Source organism: Balaenoptera physalus (assembly GCF_965194825.1).
Source record: "Balaenoptera physalus genome assembly, chromosome: 18".
NCBI lineage: Eukaryota > Metazoa > Chordata > Mammalia > Artiodactyla > Balaenopteridae > Balaenoptera > Balaenoptera physalus.
Genome location: NC_138899.1, coordinates 9,248,035 through 9,269,087, shown reverse-complemented (window position 1 = coordinate 9,269,087; position 21,053 = coordinate 9,248,035). Strand labels below are relative to the sequence as shown.

At 38.1% G+C, this 21,053-nt stretch overlaps 1 protein-coding gene and 1 long non-coding RNA gene across 4 annotated transcripts in view; one reads left to right on the top strand and one right to left on the bottom strand.

Moving 5' to 3' along the window:
- The window catches only part of LOC309647422, a 179,103-nt gene extending 162,088 nt beyond the window's left edge, over positions 1-17,015 (top strand). Inside the window, exon 2 of the long non-coding RNA XR_014256040.1 lies at positions 1,288-17,015. This is a non-coding gene — a long non-coding RNA (uncharacterized lncRNA). The remainder of the gene's footprint in view (positions 1-1,287) is intronic.
- The window catches only part of FGF14 (fibroblast growth factor 14), a 626,727-nt gene that overhangs the window by 234,674 nt on the left and 371,000 nt on the right, over positions 1-21,053 (bottom strand). The window lies entirely within an intron of this gene.

Below are 21,053 nucleotides of genomic sequence, written 5' to 3'. Positions count from 1 at the left end.
ATTAAAGACCTAAATGTAAGGCCAGATATTATAAAACTCTTAGAGGAAAACATAGGCAGAACACTCTATGACATAAATCACAGCAAGATTCTTTTTGACCCACCTCCTAGAGAAATGGTAATAAAAAGAAAAAATAAACAAATGGGACCTAATGAAACTTAAAAGCTTCTGCACAGCCAAGGAAACCATAAACAAGATGAAAAGACAACCCTCAGAATGGGAGAAAATATTTGCAAATGAAGCAACTGACAGAGGATTAATCTTCAAAATATACAGATCATGCAGCTCAATATCAAAAAAAACAAACAACCCAACCCAAAAATGGGCAGAAGACCAAAAGAGACATTTCTCCAAAGAAGATATACACATTGTCAACAAACACATGAAAGGATGCTAAACATCACTAATCATTAGAGAAATGCAAATCAAAGCTACAATGAGGTATCACCTCACACCGTTCAGAATGGCTATCACCAAAAAATCTAAAAACAATAAATGCTGGAGAGGGTGTGGAGAAAAGGGAACCCTCTTGTACTGTTTGTGGGAATGTAAATTGATACAGCCACTATGGAGAACAGTATGGAGGTTCCTTAAAAAACTAAAAATAGAACTACCATATGACCCAGCAATCCCACTACTGGGCATATACCTTGAGAAAACCATAATTCAAAATGATACATGCACCCCAATGTTCATTGCAGCTCTATTTACAATAGCCAGGACTTGGAAGCAACCTAAGTGTCCATTGACAGATGAATGGATAAAGAAGATTTGGCACATATATACAATGGAATATTACTCAGCCATAAAAAGAAACGAAATTGATTTAGTTGTAGTGAGGTGGATGGACCTAGAGTCTGTCATACAGAGTGAAGTAAGTCAGAAAGAGAAAAACAAATACCATATGCTAACACATATATATGGAATCTAAAAAAAAAAAAAAAGTTCTGAAGAACCTAGGGGCAGGACAGGAATAAAGACGCAGCAGATGTAGAGAATGGACTTGAGGACATGGGGAGGGGGAAGGTTAAGCTGGAACGAAGTGAGAGAGTGGCATGGACATATATACACTATGAAATGTAAAATAAATAGCTAGTGGGAAGCAGCCGCATAGCACAGGGAGATCAGCTCGGTGCTTTGTGACCACCTAGAGGGGTGGGATAGGGAAGGTGGGAGGGAGTTGCAAGAAGGAGGGGATATGGGGATATATGTATATGTATAGCTGATTCACTTTGTTATACAGCAGAGACTAACACAACATTGTAAAGCAATTATACTCCAATAAAGATGTTAAAAAAAAAAAAAAGATAGGCCATTACTGAAAGGAAGACAGCATGATCTAATTACAGAAGCTATCAATGACCCCAAGCTTGTAGTTCATAGTGTTCAATAGATGTGGCACATTGTTATGCTTTGTTCAAAATTTTTAAATTGCACACAGCATCACCATGAGCCTGCAGTGGCAACCTGGGATGCCTCGGTGCATAGTTTGGGAACCTTGAGTATAATCATTATACTTCATGTAAGGTATTTTACATAAATAACTTTATAATCTTTTCTATTCCCAGTTAAGGTTTATATTTAATCTATTTATAGAAACACAGTTAATACAGAAGGGTATATAAATCATGAATATACAGCTAGAAAGTGAACAGACCCATGTAACCTCCACCATGAGAGTCCCTCAGGCTCCATTTCCCGTCACAGCCCCCGTCCGTCAAGGTAATCGCTATCCTCAGCCGCAACACCATAGGTGAGATCTGCCTGTTTATGAATACATAGTGCTTTTTAGAAACACAGCCATCTGGGAGTTTCAGTGAAGTGCATTTATGGCTCCTTCTCCATCATCTTTCCCAACTCTCCCACACTGTGAAGTCACTCTGAAGATTGATCCCAAGTTGGTCTAAAGGCTCAGGAATGGACTTGTTACCTGAACCCAAGCCAATCACCCCATCCCGTTCCCTGGCCAAAGGAGGGGGGGCAAGTGACCTAAGATGACCGATCAGAGAGAAGTCCCCGAATTTTCTTTCCTCTTTCTCTCCTTCCTTCCTTCCTGTCTTTTTTTTCTCTCCTTCCCTTTCCTTTTTTCCTCTTTTACACATGACACTTTCCCTGCTTCAGCTGGACAAGGAAGGAGGTGACTCTAGGACTGCTGAGAGCAAACCTGCACTGAACTAGCCTTGGAGAAGCGCCAGCGTCACACAGGCAGATGGGAGAAAACAAACAAAAATACAGAAACAACACATGCTCCCGGTATCATCTTAGAGCCACTGAGTCATGACTGCACTCTATGTAAACCCATCAATTCTGATTTTGTATAAGTGAATTTGAGTTTACTTCAACCTAAATACTTATCGAATCATAAGACCAGCTAAATATCAATGAGCTGGAAACTTCAGTCATAGAAAACAACCCAGCTCCCAGGGTGGAAAAACTAGAATAGAATTTTCCCAACAGGAAAGAAAATGCTAGTGAACTAAAATTTCCATTTGAAAGAAAAATCAGTTAAGCCAGTTTTTGCTATAATTACATTATATTTCTAGGGCTCAATCACTAACCCTCCACTCATGCCTCTTGCAACAGAAGGAGACTTAAGCATGTTAACCAAAATGGGGGTGTTTTCCGATGGGTTTAAATTATTCTGTTCAGTAAAATCGTCCATCCGCAATAGACAAGTCTCCTCTTTTAATAGAGTTGCCTTTTCAAAGAAAAAATCCCTTGCTGTCCTTATCTTGCTAATGAAGTTTCCGCTGACCTGTAATCTGTGTAGAACGGGGATATCTGATGTGGCATTTTCTTGACATTTCTATCCTACTATAATCACACTATTTAATTGTCTCTGCCTCATCTGCATAGTAGAACGGACGTCCCAGCCTAGTTTCTGATTTTAATCATAATTCCATGGAGCCAGAAGTGTTACTAAACAGCATTCAGAAAACACTGTTATCAGAGGCATTTTCCCAATGCTTTGAAAGGCCAAAGCAAAGTATATTTTTCTTTAAAAAAAAAAAAATGAGGGCATTTGCATATGTGGCAAAAATAAAGGGATGGCTTTTCAATTAAATACCAAATGGGCTTTCTAAGCCTTAAAATAGGATAAGTGCAAAACGAGACTAGGATGCACCTCTTAAATTATTGAGCTGATAACGTCATCTGAAGTCATTAGGCATTTGCAGAAAACAATGATGAGTCTAGTAAAACGTCAGTTCTACTTTCAGAGGATCCCCGTTGGATGAGTTGCCTCTCGCGGGCCACTGAAGGCCACTGTGGTCCCAGAAGGAAGACAGCACCCCTAATGGATGAGCCCTCCCTGCAGGAGTAGGATTCACTCCCCTCCCCCCCCCCACAGGCCAGCTCTTGCCATGCATCGCACCACACCTGCTGCAAAGTGACGTGGAGGCTTTCTTGGAGGAATGGCCACTGTGTGCTGGAATTCTAAACAGAAGAATCCGAGCAGAGAGCTGAAGGACAGGACCGGTAGCCAAGGTAGCAGCCATGAACAAACCCCCATGTAAGGCAATGTGTCACCTTAAACCCTGTTTTTTGAGCAAAGAATAAAGAGAAGGCACGACCAGCAATTAGGAATCGTGGTAGGGTTAGGACCGTGAACTCCCCAGACAGACCTCCTAGTCCAAATCCTGCTGGAACAATCGCTAGCTGTATGACCTTCAAGGAGTTACTGGACTATTCTGTGGTTCCGTTTCCTTCAGTATAAAAATGGGGGAAAAAAACAAGACCTATTTCTTGGGGTAGCTATGAGAATTCAACTAATATTTGTAAAGTGCTTATAACACTTCTTAAGCATCACACACGTTTGGTAAAGAAATAGACTGGAAAGTAGGACTGACATTTACTGTGGCCGTTTACTGCGGTAGTACTCTTTTCCTGTTCCCACAAAGGGTAAGGGAATGAAACCGTGTTGAATTCATTTAGTAAAACAGATATTTTACTTTGTCTGTCTCATTAAATTCCCTTGAAAAAATTTCAAAATAGGCATTATTAACCCTAATTTACAGAAGAGAAAAATGAGGCACAGGGAGTGTAAGTAACTCTCCCCAGGGCTCTATGATCTGCATCCAGGTCTCTGTGGCCCCAAAATCTGAAGTGTTGTTTGTTTGTTTGTTTTTTCCATTGTACAACCTTATATCCAAAAGGTTGGAGTAAAATGGGGAAGGCCTGAAATTGAAATAGAAAGAGGATAAACAAAAGGAAGCAGATAAAGACAAATAATAAATAGGCTGAAGGCAAAAGAGGATGGTCTCTCATTTCTATTCTCACAAAGTTAGCACACCCCATGGAATAACAAAGAAAACCAGTTCTACATAGAACTGGTTAATGATGAACAGGAGATGCCAAAAAAGAAAATGAGGCAAGAAGAGTACAGAAACTCGCTCTGATGGCAATGCAGGGCCATTTACTGCATGCAAAGGGCAAAGAGGAACAAGAAAAAGCCTCAGAAGTGCAGAGACTTCCAGATTCCCTTCTCAACTGTCAGTCAACGTTTAATTGTTGGCTGCAGGGAAAGCAGCTGCCCTCCATCAGCAGTAAGTCAAGCAATGGACTTTTTACTAACTAGAAGCGCCAAGACTTATGGTGTTATTGCTACTATTTATAAAGAATGAAAGGATTAATTATCTGCAAGTAATGCCAGCTCATTACTTTTGGCATTCTCCAGGGGAAAAAACAACCTGTTGTTCCATAAACAGATAAATGTGCAATAAAGTCTGATTTAATTAAATAAAATTGCAAAGGCAAGGTAACTACTTCCAACAATTTAGGTTACCTAAACAAAAACATAGATAGAATAAAGGTTAGTATATTTATTTTGACTTCCATGGATTTAAGGGTTAGTTTTATAATATTACTCATTAGAACAAAAATGACAAAAACCAGAGCTCAAAGACATTCTAAGGTTTTCTATTACAGGAGCGCTTTTAAAATCTCTGCTTATATGAGAATGTAAATGGAGTCTATTAAAAATGGAAAAATGATAAAATTTAAACTAGGGCATCATAATGATTTTAATAAACTTGCTATTGGAAAGCAATTGATAAGGGAATAATTTCCAGATGTGGATGCACACTTGATTTGTCAAGAAGTTTCAGAGCCTTAGAAGAAATGACTATTTTCTCAAAAACATCTCTATGGACTCCAAAATATTCAAATACATTTGTTGCAATGGATCTAGTCGTTGTGTATAGAAAACTCCCCTCCCCTATGAGTGCCACCCTGCCATCAGGGGGGTAAACACATCGATACATAAACCTTAATGTGACAGCTAAGTTTCACAGCACAGGGCAGGACTCAGAAGGTATGGGGTAAAGACAAAAATGTTTTTGGAACAAACCTATTCAGGACATGTGACAGAGATGGAGAATTCAGGCAGAGCCTAACCCACACTCTAGTAAAGCAAGCACTGCAGGGGCTGTAGGTTTGAGAAAGATCAGAGGATGAAAACCATAGGAGAGAACATTGTGATAATGGAAAAGATAAACTCAAAATCATACTGGGGTGGGGAGAGGGAATACAAACCACTGATTCTTAAGCTTACTTCAAGATAGGGTTTTAGGGCTCCACTGAAAATTAGGAAGGCTCCTTAAAAGAATAACAAAGTCCTCTGACTCTTGGCCAAATGGGCAAGAAGGACAGACAAATTGGCTCCACCATTAGGAACAGTAGCAAGAGGGAGGCTGATGAAAGGCATCAGGCCAATTAGCAATGCCAACCTTTGAAGGAACCCACCTTGAGTCCCACAGACTTAGCTACCATGGTCAGTTGTACACACTATTTGGGGAATCTCAGGAAAGAAAAGATGGTTGGGAAGGAGACAGAGTGGCCTCAGGTATAAACAAGCCTCCTTAGTGTCCAGTATAGCCACTGGATAAAAGATGGGTAGCAACCACCACATTTCTCTAATTTTACCAATTAATAGGGTGACTATAAAGTCTGGCATTCAGAGAGAACCCTTTAGAGAACTGTTGCTGGTAATAATTATGGTAGAACAAGAGATAGAAACAAACTAGTCTAACTCTTCTAATTCCAATGCTAATTTGATACACTTTTGCTCTATCACAGTTACAGAACACATCAAATATATATTTCTAATTAATACACAGTTTGCAAATTGTGTCTTTCCATTTTACACAGCAGGTTTTGATCTAAAAGTATTTGTTTCCAAAATTAAACTCATCCTCAAAATATTAAGGTTTGGCACTACAAAATCTTCAAAAATGTGCCACAGTGTAAGCTAGCATTACAAAAGAGAATTTCCATCAAGGCTTTGAATACTGCAATATGCTAAAATAAGAGTGTACTCACCTTGCCATCCTGCAAAGTGATGAATTAAAAGGCAACAGCTTTTATATGGATGTCTAACTTGTAGAATATTCTCTAAAAAATAGATCACAACAATTCATACATTATCTAAAAGTGCAAATTTGCATTTTAAACATGTTTGGGAGCTAGACATGCTAGATCTCAGAGAAACCTAAGGAATGTGTTATAGAAACAAAAATCCCTATTACTCATGTTACTAGAGATACGCTATGAATATAGCTGGCCTACTCTGTCCCAGAGAAGAGAAAGAAAAACTGGAAAAATAAAACCTTACTTACTGTCTGATTTAAACATCCTATTTTGGGTAAATCTGCAGAAGGCTCTTAAGTTATTTCACCCAAGTCAATCTTCTAGCAAGTAGATGGAAAAAACTGGAAAGAATGTTTTCATGTACAAACCCATATTACCTAAGAGATGTGATACACCTGACTTGCTCAGATGCAGTAATGCTATGTAGAAGCTCCTCTCTGCATGAACCGTCTACCTAAAAATTATGGATACAATCAACTTAGATGCCCACATGAAAGCATATCATTTGAGTAGTACCAACAGCTGATGTGAGTGGATGTTGTATGGTAGCTCTTTGGAATTATAAATAAATGACCTGATCAAGAGCCTTTGAGAACTAACTTGTTAGAATGTAGATAAACTTTTGTGCAGCTACTTACTACCCAGAATCATTTGTATTCCCATATCCCTCCAAACCAGCGCCATCATTCAGTATTCCTGTCAAAGGAATTAACCCATGCACAAGGGTTAGTTCGATATCCTTACACCAGAATTATAAAAGATTCCACTAAATATTGAAATATCTTTGCAACATCATTTTACAATTAAAATATTTCCAATAATGTGTCATTGTAATTCACACTTTTGGCCAGTTCTCAAACACTAATTGAAAACTAAATTTAAATACTTAAAAGTAAATATGGTTCTTATTAGGAATGAGATTATACAATCAGTAAGGAATCCAATCCCCCCTCCCCAGAAAAAGGTAAGAAAACATCTTCATGTTTTTGATTGTTAGCCCTGGATCCATCCAATAATGTAGAAACAGCAGGCCCGGTTACTGCATTTTTCTGTGGTCAGTTTACAGTTTTCCTGCCCTTAGATTCTTCATTGGTTGGAATACATTACCTCTAGGACCCAAGGAGCTGACCCTCATATTGTCCACAGGTGTCCCTGAGGCAGCATTAACAGGAGAAATATTTCAAGAGATTCAAATCCAGAGCTGTGCTAAGCCATTTCTGGGCAGACATCAATTACCCAAAAAATAAGACAAAGACTTGTGCTTGGATAAAGATTGAGCCCTGCCACTGTGCACCTGTCCCACATGGACGCGGAAAGGCTCACCAGCTGTGAGAGAACTTGATGGCAGGTGGCCACGCAGGTGATGGCATTTCCTGATGGTCTGGGTTCACTGCTTGGTCACAGAGGGTCGCCTACACTTTGAAGTCAGAGACATCTGAGTTCACTTATTATTGCCACTTCTTATTCCTGTGAACTCAGATAAATTACGTAGCTTCTCTTTTAGCCTGTTTATTCATCCATAGAATAGAGATAATATCATCCTCACGGCATTGCCGTGGGAATAAAGGGAAATAATGCATGTAAAGTAACAGGCCTCCCCAAATATGACTGCCTTTTATATTGATTTCATAAAAGGCCTGGGAAAGAAATCCCAAGATTGACATTGTGATGCTTTTCAGTTTTGTGTCTTAGCCATAAGTATTTCACACCTAAAATGCGCAAAAAATAATTGCATCTATAAGCCATTTTGTAGTCATAAATCTTCTAAGAACCAAGCTGAATTCAATCTATCATCTATTGCCACCTTGAACACTGAAAAAGATAGATAAAAAACTTTTTTTTTGATCTATCTAGTTCATGATTTCCACTCTCTTCAATAAGATGGGGAAATCCTGTGGAATTACTATTCTTTGAAAGTCATTCAGTTAAAAATAAATAAAATGGATATTACTAAAACTCATTTCCAACTTCAATTTTTAAGAATACTTGAAAAAGGGGTTAATTCAATTCTACAATATTTCATTATTATTTAACACTAACCAACATTATATTTTAAGTCCATCAGAATCACCAATTCCTATAAAATGTAGAACTCTTATGGGAGGGGGGCGATACAGGCAATTAGGATCTGTATTCCACAAAGATATACACACGAATTGAAAAACAAATCATGACAACTAAATTGTATTGAACACATGTCCATAAAATTTTAAAATAGGAAGTATTTGGGGGGAAAACATGCCTGAGTTGTAAAAATATTACAATTACATCTATGAGGACAGCATCATAAAACCTGGATAATCTATAACAAGAAAAGTACAAAAATATTCTTAAAAATATAAATTTTTATAAAACTCAGTTGGGCTATGGATTAAAATCTGTGATTTTATAGATTAGGAAAGACAATACTTAAAATGTAAAAAAATAACTGTACCAATAAGCCATTTTATTAGTCATGAAGATATAAGAATTGATCACAAATTCAAGATTTTCAGCACAGCAACAACAAAATTATCTCAGAAATTTGCTTTAAAAAAGTTTTTCTAGTTTCCATGTAAGCAGATCATCAGGTTACTTCTATTATCTTCCAAAAGGACCAACCTTGAATGGATACTTAAGCTATGGAGGGAGGTCCCAAAATGCTACCAATTTTTAAGTTAGCTTAATTAAGTAAATTGATCAAATTCCCAAGTGTACATGTGATTTCCATTTAGAAAAAGAAGAGTTATATTTATGTGTGTGTTGTATTATTTTCATAGAACTCATTCTCGTGTTAAATAACTTCTAGAAATTAAAAAGATTAACACTCATAAAAAATATCCCATGCACCATGTGTTACGATGATTGCATTTCTAAAATGCAGAAAAATCCCATTATTTCAGTATCTTGTTGAGTTTCACTGAATCATCAGCATTAATCATAGATGACACATTGCTAATGCATTAGTGCTGTCCTTCATGGTGTGAGAACATCTACCAGGGAAATAGCTTTTCCTTTGTTGAAAAAAAAAATCCATGATTCAGATGAAGAAACCGGAAAATACGTGTTTTTCATCTTCATCTCTGGCCCTTTTTTGCAGCTCCAAATGACATCCTGCAAAATGCTATGCATGGTTTTTTGAACAGTTATTACTATTCAGTTCTATTTAAAAGTAGAATAAAATGGTATGCCAGCTTCCCTTTTTCTCCAAAGTTTTGTCAAAATGGCTGCTTATTCAGTTCTGCCATTTTCACCATTCCTGCCAAATCTGCAAGGATTCAGAAGACACTCAACTTCTACCCAAGCCCAGGGTCACATCCATGGTTCTCAGTGACTGATCCATACACACACAGAAGACAGACAAAGCAGAGAAAAATCCCATTTCAAGGTTAAGAAATTAACTTTGAGCCCCTCCCCCAGTCCCCACCTCCAAACTGTTAGGAAATTGTCAGCTCTACCTTCATAACATAACTAGGACTTCAACTGCTACAGCCTTAGTCCAAGCCATTATCACCTCCAGCTTAGGTTGCTGTAAAACATCCCTAACTATGACCCTAATTCCACTCTTGTCACCTACAGGCTACAGTCTGACCTCCACATACTATCTTCTTTCTTTGAAAACATAATTCAGATGATATCACTCCTCTCTTAAAACTCCTGCAATAATTTCCCACCCCACTCAAGGTAAAAATGCCACATTCTTGCCCTGACCACCACTGCGGTCTCTTCTCCTAACAGTCTTCTAACCCCGATTCTGCTCCCAGCACTCTGGTCTCCTTGCTCCTCTGCTCAAACACATCGAGGAGGCCCCTGCTTCAGGCAGCCTGCCTCTTCCTGCAACTCTTTTCCCCAAGATACCTGCATCTCTTGCGTCCTCACTTCCCTTAGGTCTCTACGCAAACATCACCTTATTGGAGACACTATTCCTGACAAACATATATGTAAAGTCTTTGTCTCATCTCTCTCTTCTCTCTTCCCTGCTTTAATTCTTTTTCATAGCAACTTTTAGCACTTAATTTTATTGATTTATCTTTTTATTAATTATTTTCATTTTCCCTCTACTAGAATCTTAGCCCCATGAGAGTATGATTTCATCTGCTTTCTTTCCCCCCACATTTATCCTCAGCACCTAGAACAATGCTTTGCATGTGGATATTCGACAAATATTTGCTGCATTGACCCATGCAAATACATTTAGTCTATTTCTGTAAAAAAAAAATCTAAGAAGCTTTTAAATCTACTTTCATTAGTATTTTTAAGGCAAATTCGCCGTAGACATTACCTGAGTCACTGGTCAAATGATCATCTCTTTCCATTAGACCATAGGGTCCATAAGGATAGGAATGAATTTTATCCTGTTTGTTGACATATTGCCAATGCCTGCAACTGATCCTGGCACATCTGTTAAATGCTGAGCGTATCGCTGTGATTTAATTTCATTCCCACTCTAGAACCATAAACGAAATGCATACAAAACAATATTTCTTGAATAAGAAGCCATAAGCAAATTTCTTAGAGACACTTACATTTAGATGGGGAAATAAAGAAATTCAGATCCAAGGTGAGAAGGATCCTGAGTCATTAGCAAAGACAGATGATGAGTAAGGGTCTTAGGTGGTTGTAGCAGAGGTGGAAACAAATGGTGATCAAATGAGAAGTTTGCCCTAGTATGAGGAGCAAAATAACTAAGAGGACAATGTAACTGCAGAGATGGCGACTATAGCCAGGAAGACATGTGGAGCAGTCAGTAAGCTGGGGCACAAGCTAGCGGAGGGTCAGTCAAAATAGCTCAGAAAGAAGAAATGAAGACAGGATGACTAACTACTGCCATGGAGAACGCTCAACAAGCCGACATTTTCCAGTGGGTTCAGTCCAGCCCAAATTAATGCTTTTTATCCACAGAGAGACAACTTCTACCTGAAGGCTTCATCCCCTGAGACAGAACTTTATTGCTGTTAAAAGCTGAACGTATCAGGTTGAATCTGACTTCCCAATGTCAGGGAATTTTTTTTTTTTTAATGTCTCTTAGCTTTTTTTTAAAAAATTATTTAATTAATTAATTAATTTATGGCTGTGTTGGGTCTTCGTTTCTGTGCGAGGGCTTTCTCTAGTTGCGGCAAGCGGGGGCCACTCTTCATCGTGGTGCGCGGGTCTCTCACTGTCGTGGCCTCTCTTGTTGCGGAGCACAAGCTCCAGACGCGCAGGCTCAGTAGTTGTGGCTCACGGGCCCAGTTGCTCCGTGGCATGTGGGATCTTCCCAGACCAGGGCTCGAACCCGTGTCCCCTGCATTGGCAGGCAGATTCTCAACCACTGCGCCACCAGGGAAGCCCAGGGAATTTTGGAATTTTACTGATTGCTGGAGAAATGCCTCTTGGATGATCCTTATCAGTCTTCTTTAGCCCTTTGATCCCTCTGATACTACATTGATTTAAAAAAGAATCTTTTGATAATCACTTTACTTAAAACAAACTTTTCCAAAGAGCTGTAGCTGCTTAAGAGGGTTAATAAGCTCTAAAATAATCAAGTAATTTACTGCCCTCTCTGGAATATATTGTTCTTTGTAAATTTCAGTGTATTAAATGTATAAAAGGTTGAAAATTTTTATGTATAATTATTAAAAGCTCCAATTTACAAAAATGTCATGTGAATTCTTATGTCTTCCAACTTATCTTCTGCTCACAAAACAATTATCCACTAGTTCTCATTTGTCTGAAAGATTATAGGGAATTCTGTGTATATTATAAAGAAGGGTGATGTACATTTGATTCCCTATATCAAAACATGTTTCCTTCCACTTAATAAATACTGGATTATTCTTAGTCAATTTCACAGTGGCCATTTCCTAAATCCATATGCAGGGGTAATTAACTGATGAAATTCTATGGTTATTCCATTAATAAATAAAGCTTTCATAGACCGTGTCATATATGCATGCATATATATTCTTTTGTGTGTGTGTGTGTGTGTATGTGTATATATATATATATATATATATACACACACACACATATAAAACTGATTATGGCACATTTATTAAATATTGAGTGGCTAGCTGGGATAATATATATGGTAATATATTATATATAAATTAATAAATATGTTTAATTAATAAACATGTATTAGTCTTAAACTGCTTGGCAAACAGGTAAGCAAGCCTTAGAATTTTCCCCATGATAGCATTTATCAGCTTTAACTGGGTTTTCTCGTATGGAGGCTCCTGTAAGTGTTAATTAGATATCTCATTGAACCTATTGTTTTTTATCCTTTTGGATATCATCCTGAAGTTACTGAGAACTTCTAACTATAAATTCTTGCCAAGTTCTCTCTATTACTCATCCCAAACACAAGCCAGATTTATTATAAGATTAATAAGTTATTCCCTAAGAAAGCTCTATCTCACAGTTTCTTCCAAATATTTTTTGTCGACTTTTAATTTGAGAATAAATTTCCAAAATCACAAGAGCTGTGGTGCTCATAAAATATTATGTCAAAGCTCAGAACATAAACAAGAAACACTCACTTGATTCCTACCTGCTCTCCCTGAGCTAGCATCTTGATTCAGAGCTTTGTGGCACTGGCCTATGTGGTTACAAAAGGGCATGATTTTGAACAATAATTTAGGATGGAGGTTGTCAAAGCTCTTTCGTTTACTCCAGCTTCTGTTTTAATTAAATGCCCATTCATATCTATATCTAATTCTGTATCTACAACTCTACTGCCCACTTCAAACTCATTTGGCTTCTAAGAGTGATTGTACTTCAAGGGTGATGTGACCGTGAGAACAAAAGGGTGACTGCCCTTTGCACTGCATTAGTGTGGGGCTCTGGGTGCCTGGACCAGATTGGCTGTGTATAGGTCTCTGGGCATGCTGACTTAGCAGCTAGGATGGTAGGAGCGGGAGAGGGGCAGCACCGTAAATTAACTACAAATAACATTATAACCAGAGAAAATGGTTACAGTCAAGCCTAGCTCTTTATGAGCTACATGATCTTATACTATTTTCAGAATCTCAGTTTTTCACATACAGCATTAAGATAAAACATACTTCACGAAGTTGTTACAATAATCCAGAAAAGTAACAAGTAAAGTCAGCAGGGCACCTAGCACAACTGAATCTGAATTTCAGGGAAAAGAAACAATACTAATGGACTCATATTAACACTAATGCCCTTCCTTAACCCTGCAATTACAAAACTTTGTATTGCATCTTTCAGAGAGGTTACTTTCTCAGGATTAACCATATACCCAATATATATTTTTAAAGATAAATTTAAGATGCAAGCCCATACCATAAAATTCACCCACTTAAAGTATACAAATCAATGGTTATTAGTAATTCACAGAATTGTGTAACCATCACCACCCAAAACACAATATATTCTTAAATTTCTTTTGCAACAACCCGAAGGAGGCCCCCTCCATGAGGAAATAGTCTGACAAAATCATAACATAAAACTTTTATAATTCAACTGGCAATGACGATGTTAAAGAAGTTTGAGTTCAGCTGAATGGTTTCTAGATTAAGGTGGCTACAGGGGCACAGAAACCAATTGAAATGTGTGACACTTGACTGGTTGCTGGATTAAACACAGAAAAGCCATGGGCTTCCTGTTTCTAATCTGACATATAAAGAGCTTAAAAGTTGTCACTCCCATCCTCACAATAAGGAAAAGCTAAACAAATTGAAAATCAACAACTTTTCTTAGTTCTGTCAGAGAATTGAGGTCACAAGTCAAACTGCTTCCCTGAGAACTGTAAAGACAGGTGGGTACAGAGAATCGTATCTTATCAGGAGCAGAAACCCAGAGTCAGAAGCCCACAGATGGAACCAGTTCTGTAGAAACACTTAAAACGTAATTGATGAATTTCTGGAGGCTCATTGTGGACTTGCTTAAGAGTTAAACACTCTGGAAGGGGTGGGGGGCGTACGTCACACTTTCTTGAGTTTTATGTGGAGGAGGTCCACTAGGTTTTCAGAGAAAAATACCCTTGGGCTCCAAGCAGGGAGAGGTTACTCCAAAAGTAACCATTTTGAAATAGATCCAGGACCCTCTGTTCTCCTTACCAAAGCCTGCCCTCTAAGCAAACTATTTTACCACAGCCTAACTAATTTGGGTTTTACCAAATAACAACCAACGTGGAGGAAGGGAAATATCCAACTCCAGCCCCCTATGCTCTTCCCATGCCACTTACAGGGGAGGGGAGTTGCGAAGTAAAGGTCACAGGGCAAGGGCATAGGCTCACTAAACACTAAGTCCTAACCATAAGATTTTATAATGCTTCCTCTCCCTCTACACCTTACCATGGTAATAATAGGGCTTCTATACATAAAGAGGGGTTTACAGCTGAAAGAAGTACAATGTATTTAAGAAGTTTCTAGGGAAGTCCAATGACATGAGGGGAGACAAAAAAAAAAAAAAAATAGTAGGAAAAATTTAGCCCCTGACACCATAGTTACAACCTGAATCTTAGGTAGATGAACATAAAACCTCACATTAAAGAGCTACTTACTTAGTTCCTTTTACCTGATACATCATGTCTACTTTCAACAAAAATTACAGGCATGCTAAAGGGCAGTCTAAAACACAAAGCAAGCATCAGAATAAGACTCAGATTTGACAGAGAACTAGGCATTATCAGACCAGGAATTTAAAATAACTGATTAAGAGCTTTAATGGAAAAAGTGGACGACATGCAAGCGCAGATAGGAAATGTAAGTAGAGAGATGTAAACTCTAAGAAAGAATCAAAAGGAAATTGTCAGAAATTTTAAAAAAAGAAACTGAAACAAAAATGAAGAATGCCTTTGATGGACTCATCATCAAACTGGACATGGCCTAGGAAAGAATCAGTGAGCTTGAAAATAAGTCAATAGAAATGTCCCAACCTGTAAAGCAAAGGTTAAAAAAAAATGGAATGGAATATCAAAGAACTGTGGGACAATTACAAAAGATGGATTATACATATTTTTGAAATGTCAAAAAGAGAAGAAAAAGAGAAAAGAAAAGAAGAAATATGTGAAGTAATACTGGCTGAGAATTTTCCAAAATTAATGATGGACACCAAACCACAGATTCAGGAATCTCAGGGAATACCAAGCAATATAAATAAATACCCAACAAACTACACCTGGGCATATCATAGTCAAACTACAGAAAAATCAAAGAGCTACAACAAATAATCCTAAAATTCATGTAGAACCAGAAAAGACCCAGATTGCCAAAGCAATCCTGAAGAAAAAGAACAAAGCAGTAGGCATAACCCTCCCAGACTTCAGACAATATTACAAAGCTACAGTAATCAAAACAGCACGGTATTGGCACAAAAAAAGATATTTAGATCAATGGAACAGAATAGAGAGCCCAGAAATAAACCCACACACCTACGGTCAATTAATCTTCAACAAAGGAGGCAAGAATATACAATGGGAAAAAGACAGTTTCTTTAGCAAGTTGTGTTGGGAAAGTTGGACAGCCACATGTAAATCAATGAAGTTAGAACACACCCTCTCACCATACACAGAAATAAACTCAAAATGGCTTAAAGACTTAAACATAAGACATGACACCATAAAACTCCTAGAAGAGAACATAGGCAAAACATTCTCTGACATAAATCGTAGACATGTTTTCTTAGGTCAGTCTCCCAAGGCAATAAAAATAAAAACAAAAATAAACAAATGGGACCTAATCAAACTTACAAGCTTTTGCACAGCAAAGGAAACCATAAACAAAATGAAAAGACAACCTACAGAACGGGAGAAAATATTTGCAAATGATGCAACTGACAAGGGCTGAATTTCCAAAATATACAAACAGCTCATACAACTCAACAACATAAAAACAAACAACACTATCCAAAAATGGGCAGAAGACCTAAACAGACGTTTCTCCAAAAAAGACATACAGATGACCAATAGGTACATGAAAAGATGCTCAACATCACTAATTATAAGAGACATGCAAACCAAAACTGCAATGAGGTACCACCTCACACCAGTCAGAATGGCCATCATTAAAAAGCCTGCAAATAGCAAATGTTAGAGAGTGTGTGGGGAAAAGGGAACCCTCCTACACTGTTGGTGGGAATGTAAGTTGGTGCAGCCGCTATGGAAAACAGTATGGAGGTTCCTCAGAAAACCAAAAATAGAATTACCATATGATCAGCAACCCCACTCCTGAGCATATATCTGGACAAAACTATGATTCAAAAAGATACATGCATCCCTATGTTCACAGCAGCACTAGTCACAATAGGCAAGACATGGAAACAACCTAAATGTCCATTGACAGATGAATGGATAAAGAAGATATGGTACATATATACAATGGAATACTACTCAGCCGTATAGAAGAACAAAATAATGCCACCTGCAGCAACATGGATGCAACTAGAGATTATCATACTAAGTGAAGGACGTCAGAAAGAGAAAGACAAATACCATATGATATCACTGATACGTGGAATCTAAAATATGACACAAATAAACTTATCTATGAAACAGAAACAGACTCACATCCAAGGGGGAGGATGTTGGGGGAGGGATGGAGAGGGAGGTTGGGATGAGCAGATGTAAACTTTTATATATAGAATGGATAAACAACAAGGTCCTACTGTAGAGCACAGAGAACTGTATTCAATATCCTATGATAAACCATAGTGGAAAAGAACATATTAAAAAAAAAAGAAAATGAGGACAAGGAAAATAAAGTCATCCTCACCTTAACAAAATCTTGATTAAAATCCTCATTTAACTTTTAAGGTGTCTTTGAAGAATCTCAAGACAGAGGACTTATTGTCAGTGAACTTGATGATTTCTTTCTTTAAATTTACAAGTAACAAAGTCTTTTGTGTATGATACTGCTCATTTTTACTCTAATTTCCAGAGAAATTGGTTTTGCCCACAAGAGGTTACCGAGTCATTAACTACTGGTTACTTAAACCCATAAATCACAAATTGTGAAATTTTTATTTCACTTCCCAAGTAATATAATAAAATTGTGTAATGAAAAGTAATCTGAAGTTTATAAGAACTGCAGGAAATAAAATTAGTAGCATGTGAAATTAAAAATGAGCTAATAAACACATTTTGCAAGATTTACAATGATATCTCATGCTACTCTTTATTGAAAAATGTATTTCCCCCTTAGTCAATTTCCTAGTTATTTGAAATATGCCATGTATTCTATACTATGATCTCACCACGATTGAAAGACCTGTTATAGCACTATCAGGGCTTGTGTTATGCAATCAGGCATGACACATTAACATATGGCTAATCAAACTGCAAGGCCATTATAAACACCTATCTTTCTTCTTTAAATTCTTTGTACTATATCTTAACCACAAGACAGGAAATAATTATAGCAATTTGAAGAGAACATCTGCTGGTTAGAGTGAGGACCATAATGTCTGTGATCAACTGTCATGTGTGAATGGTCATAAAAATGTCTGAAGGGCAGTAATTTTCTAAAAATTCATTGAAAGCTTCATTTAGCATTTTGCATTTTCATCATCTTCTGAAAGGCATACATTTGCATGTTTGTGTTCTGTGTGCATGCTACTCGATACAACATGGATATATGAGGAATTTCTCTAAACGGCATGGCCCTAAACCAAGAAAGATTGCATTTTAAGGGAAAGAAAAAAGTTCTCAGTAAGTAGAAATTCAGAAACATGGTTATAACATGGTTTAGGAAAAAGAAAAGAATTGTTTTCCAGCTTCGGTGGAACTGGAGTGTGGCAGTTAAGTCAAATATTCTGCCTAAGGAAGAGCTAAGTCATGTTTTTATTTTATAACATATACCATGCCAACTTCCAATACTTAATTCTATTCAATTTAGCAAGTAATTATATGTATAACATTGTCCTAAGAATTGGAGTGATATAAAAATGACTAAAACCTCACTCTAAAATAGGTCACAATCTAATGAGAGAAAAAGGTCAACACATAACTGTAATACAAGACAAAGCACTAAATAGAAATAAAACCAGCTGCAGAACAGAGAAGGGCAAATTTTCTCTTTAGTTGGAAAATTGGGGAATCCTGCATGGAGGAGCTGGCATTTGAGCTATGCCTTGAAGTGTGAAAGGGATTTTGAAAACTGGATTAGAGAGTGTCAGCTTCTTTGGGTTTTGAACTAGTATAAATTGTAGGGTATGTGGGAAATGAGAGTGGGAAAAAGCAATTTGGGGCGGATTATGGAGGATCTTGATTTGGGACTGAATAGACTGGACCTGAGCTCGTGTCAGTGGAGAAGCTTTCTGAGGAGGGTTGTGACTAATGCCCACATTTTTGGAATACAACTCTAGTGGAAAAATAGACGATGAACTGAAGTGGAGAGACTGGAGCCAGGGGCAGTAGTTAGGGGCTGTGAGGATAATCCAGGCGAAAACTGATGGAGGTAGTCAAAGACACATCCAGGAGACACACCTGACAAATTCAGATTCGACTGCTGGCAAGGGGATAAAGAAGAAAGGTGAGATCAAAGATAACCCAAGTTTCTGACTTGGTTGAAATCTTGCCCCTAAAATGGAACATAGGAGCAGAGCTTAGAATAAAGAGCTGAACTTTATGAATCTATGTGTGGGGGCCCCTGCCCCCAAATCTAGTTTGCAAGTAGGTTAGAGATCAGTGATCAATAAAGCAAAGGTACACCTAATGCGCCAGGCAATCCTCTCTTAGTTTTCCTTTGTTCTTCCCTCCAGACCTGCGAGTGACAAAAAGGACACTGGTTTACCAAATTACTACTACATGGAACAATTTCTTCTACCTCCTGAACAGAGACCAACAGCATCCACCAGACCCTAATTATAAGCAATGTACTAAGTGTGTTGTCTGATGTCTAGCGCATTCCTGCCTCAAGACATTTGCATCTGCAGCTCCCTCTGCCTAGGACTCTACCAGGTATCTGCGTGGCTCTCCCAGTCTCTCTATTTAAATGATCAGAGGGTTTCTGCAGCAGCTGAATTAGCAGTGCTCCCAACGCCGGGCACTCTTCGTCCTTTTAATCAACCTCAGAGCACTTCTCACCACTAGTCTTGACACTGTATACTACTCAACATGGGTGTACTTAATCTTTGTTTATTGTCTGTCTTTTTCCAGTAGGAAAAAAAAACACAAAAAACCTGTTCCATGAGAGCAGGGACTTTGCCCACAACTGTATCCTTAGCTTCTGGAATAGTGCCCATTATGCAGCAGGTCCTAAATAAAAATCGACTAAATGAATGTTGCTTTTATTTTGGCCTTAGGACTATCAGACATCCTAGCTTCAAGAGTTCTCAAGATGATTAGTTACTACATGTGGAATTCTCAGTCAACTGCCCGTATCATAAGGCAACCATGCCCTTTCTTATTTACTAAATTTAAATGAAATTCTTTTACGTGCATAATACTACTATTTTACTCACAGTTGACTTGACAGTGGCTTGGCATTACAGCAGTGGTTCTCAGACCCAAGCATGCCTCTGAATCACTTGCTGAAGTGGATTCCTGGCCCCAGTCCTAGAGATTCTGATTCAGCTGGTTTGGGGTGGGTCCAATAAGCTCCCAAGTTACACTGATATTGCTTGCCAGGGACCACACTTTGGGAACCCCTGCATTACCAGCTATAACATAATTACAGCAGAAATATGCTGCAGAGTCAGGGAACTGAGATGTTTCCCTGTTTTGGTGATAGAAGAGTGGGTCCCAAGGGGAACAGATCACTGCTCCTCTGTCCACAAGGCTTTCAACTTTCTAACCTACTTTTAAAATACCTAGAAAATCTCTTTGCTTTCTTAATTGGATTAAAATTTTACACTCCATTTCATTCAGTTGCATTACACTGCTCAAAAGAACTAAATTCACATTAAAAGAGCGTTGAAGATGTAATAGGAAACAATGAAAGTTACCGTTACAAGGAGAATGCACCATGTGACTTCTAGTTCCCATCAGGACAACATGAAGACAACATTACAGACTGTCAGAGGATGTCTGGATGTAAAAATGCACTTTAAGACCCTGGGGGAAATTCCTCTTTCATGTGATCTCTTGGGCTCTTATTGATTCTTGACCCAAGACCATACAGATTTTAATTATTTAAGAGAAATGTAAATAGAAGGATCACATTATTTACTACACAAACCAGGCCACTTTTGAAAGAGAATGGGATGCTATCAACTTCAGTGGGTTAATAGCTGTCAAACAGGAATGTCACGGGGGGCGGGGGGTACGATCATCTATGTGAGGAAATTGTATTGAATATTAAATGAAAATTGGATAATTTCATTATTATTATTTTATTAAATGAAAAAAAATGAAGGTTGGTTTGTTGTTCATTGGCTGGTTTTTGTTTCCTCATTCCAAAGGGATTTCTGAAATTCATTTGCAGTTGCCTTTGCAAGGTCTTCAGAAAGTCTTCCCCTCCACCCTCATGCACTGCAAATCTTCAGATCAGCACATAAGTTGGAGATTCCCATTGGTGTGTGCATATGATCATGATGCAACAGATGAACTTGGGAGACGGGCAAAATGCAGTTTGCACCCCAGCTCTGCTATGTGGTCTTGAACCTCTCTGCACCTTTGTTTCCTCAGACATAAGTGATGAACAGTAACACTTAACGCCATAGAATTATCTACATAGCATGAACCACCCAGAGAGGGCCTGAGGTACAGTCCATGCTTCATAAACCTTCATTTCCTTTTCCCAAAATGTACATACGGCAGA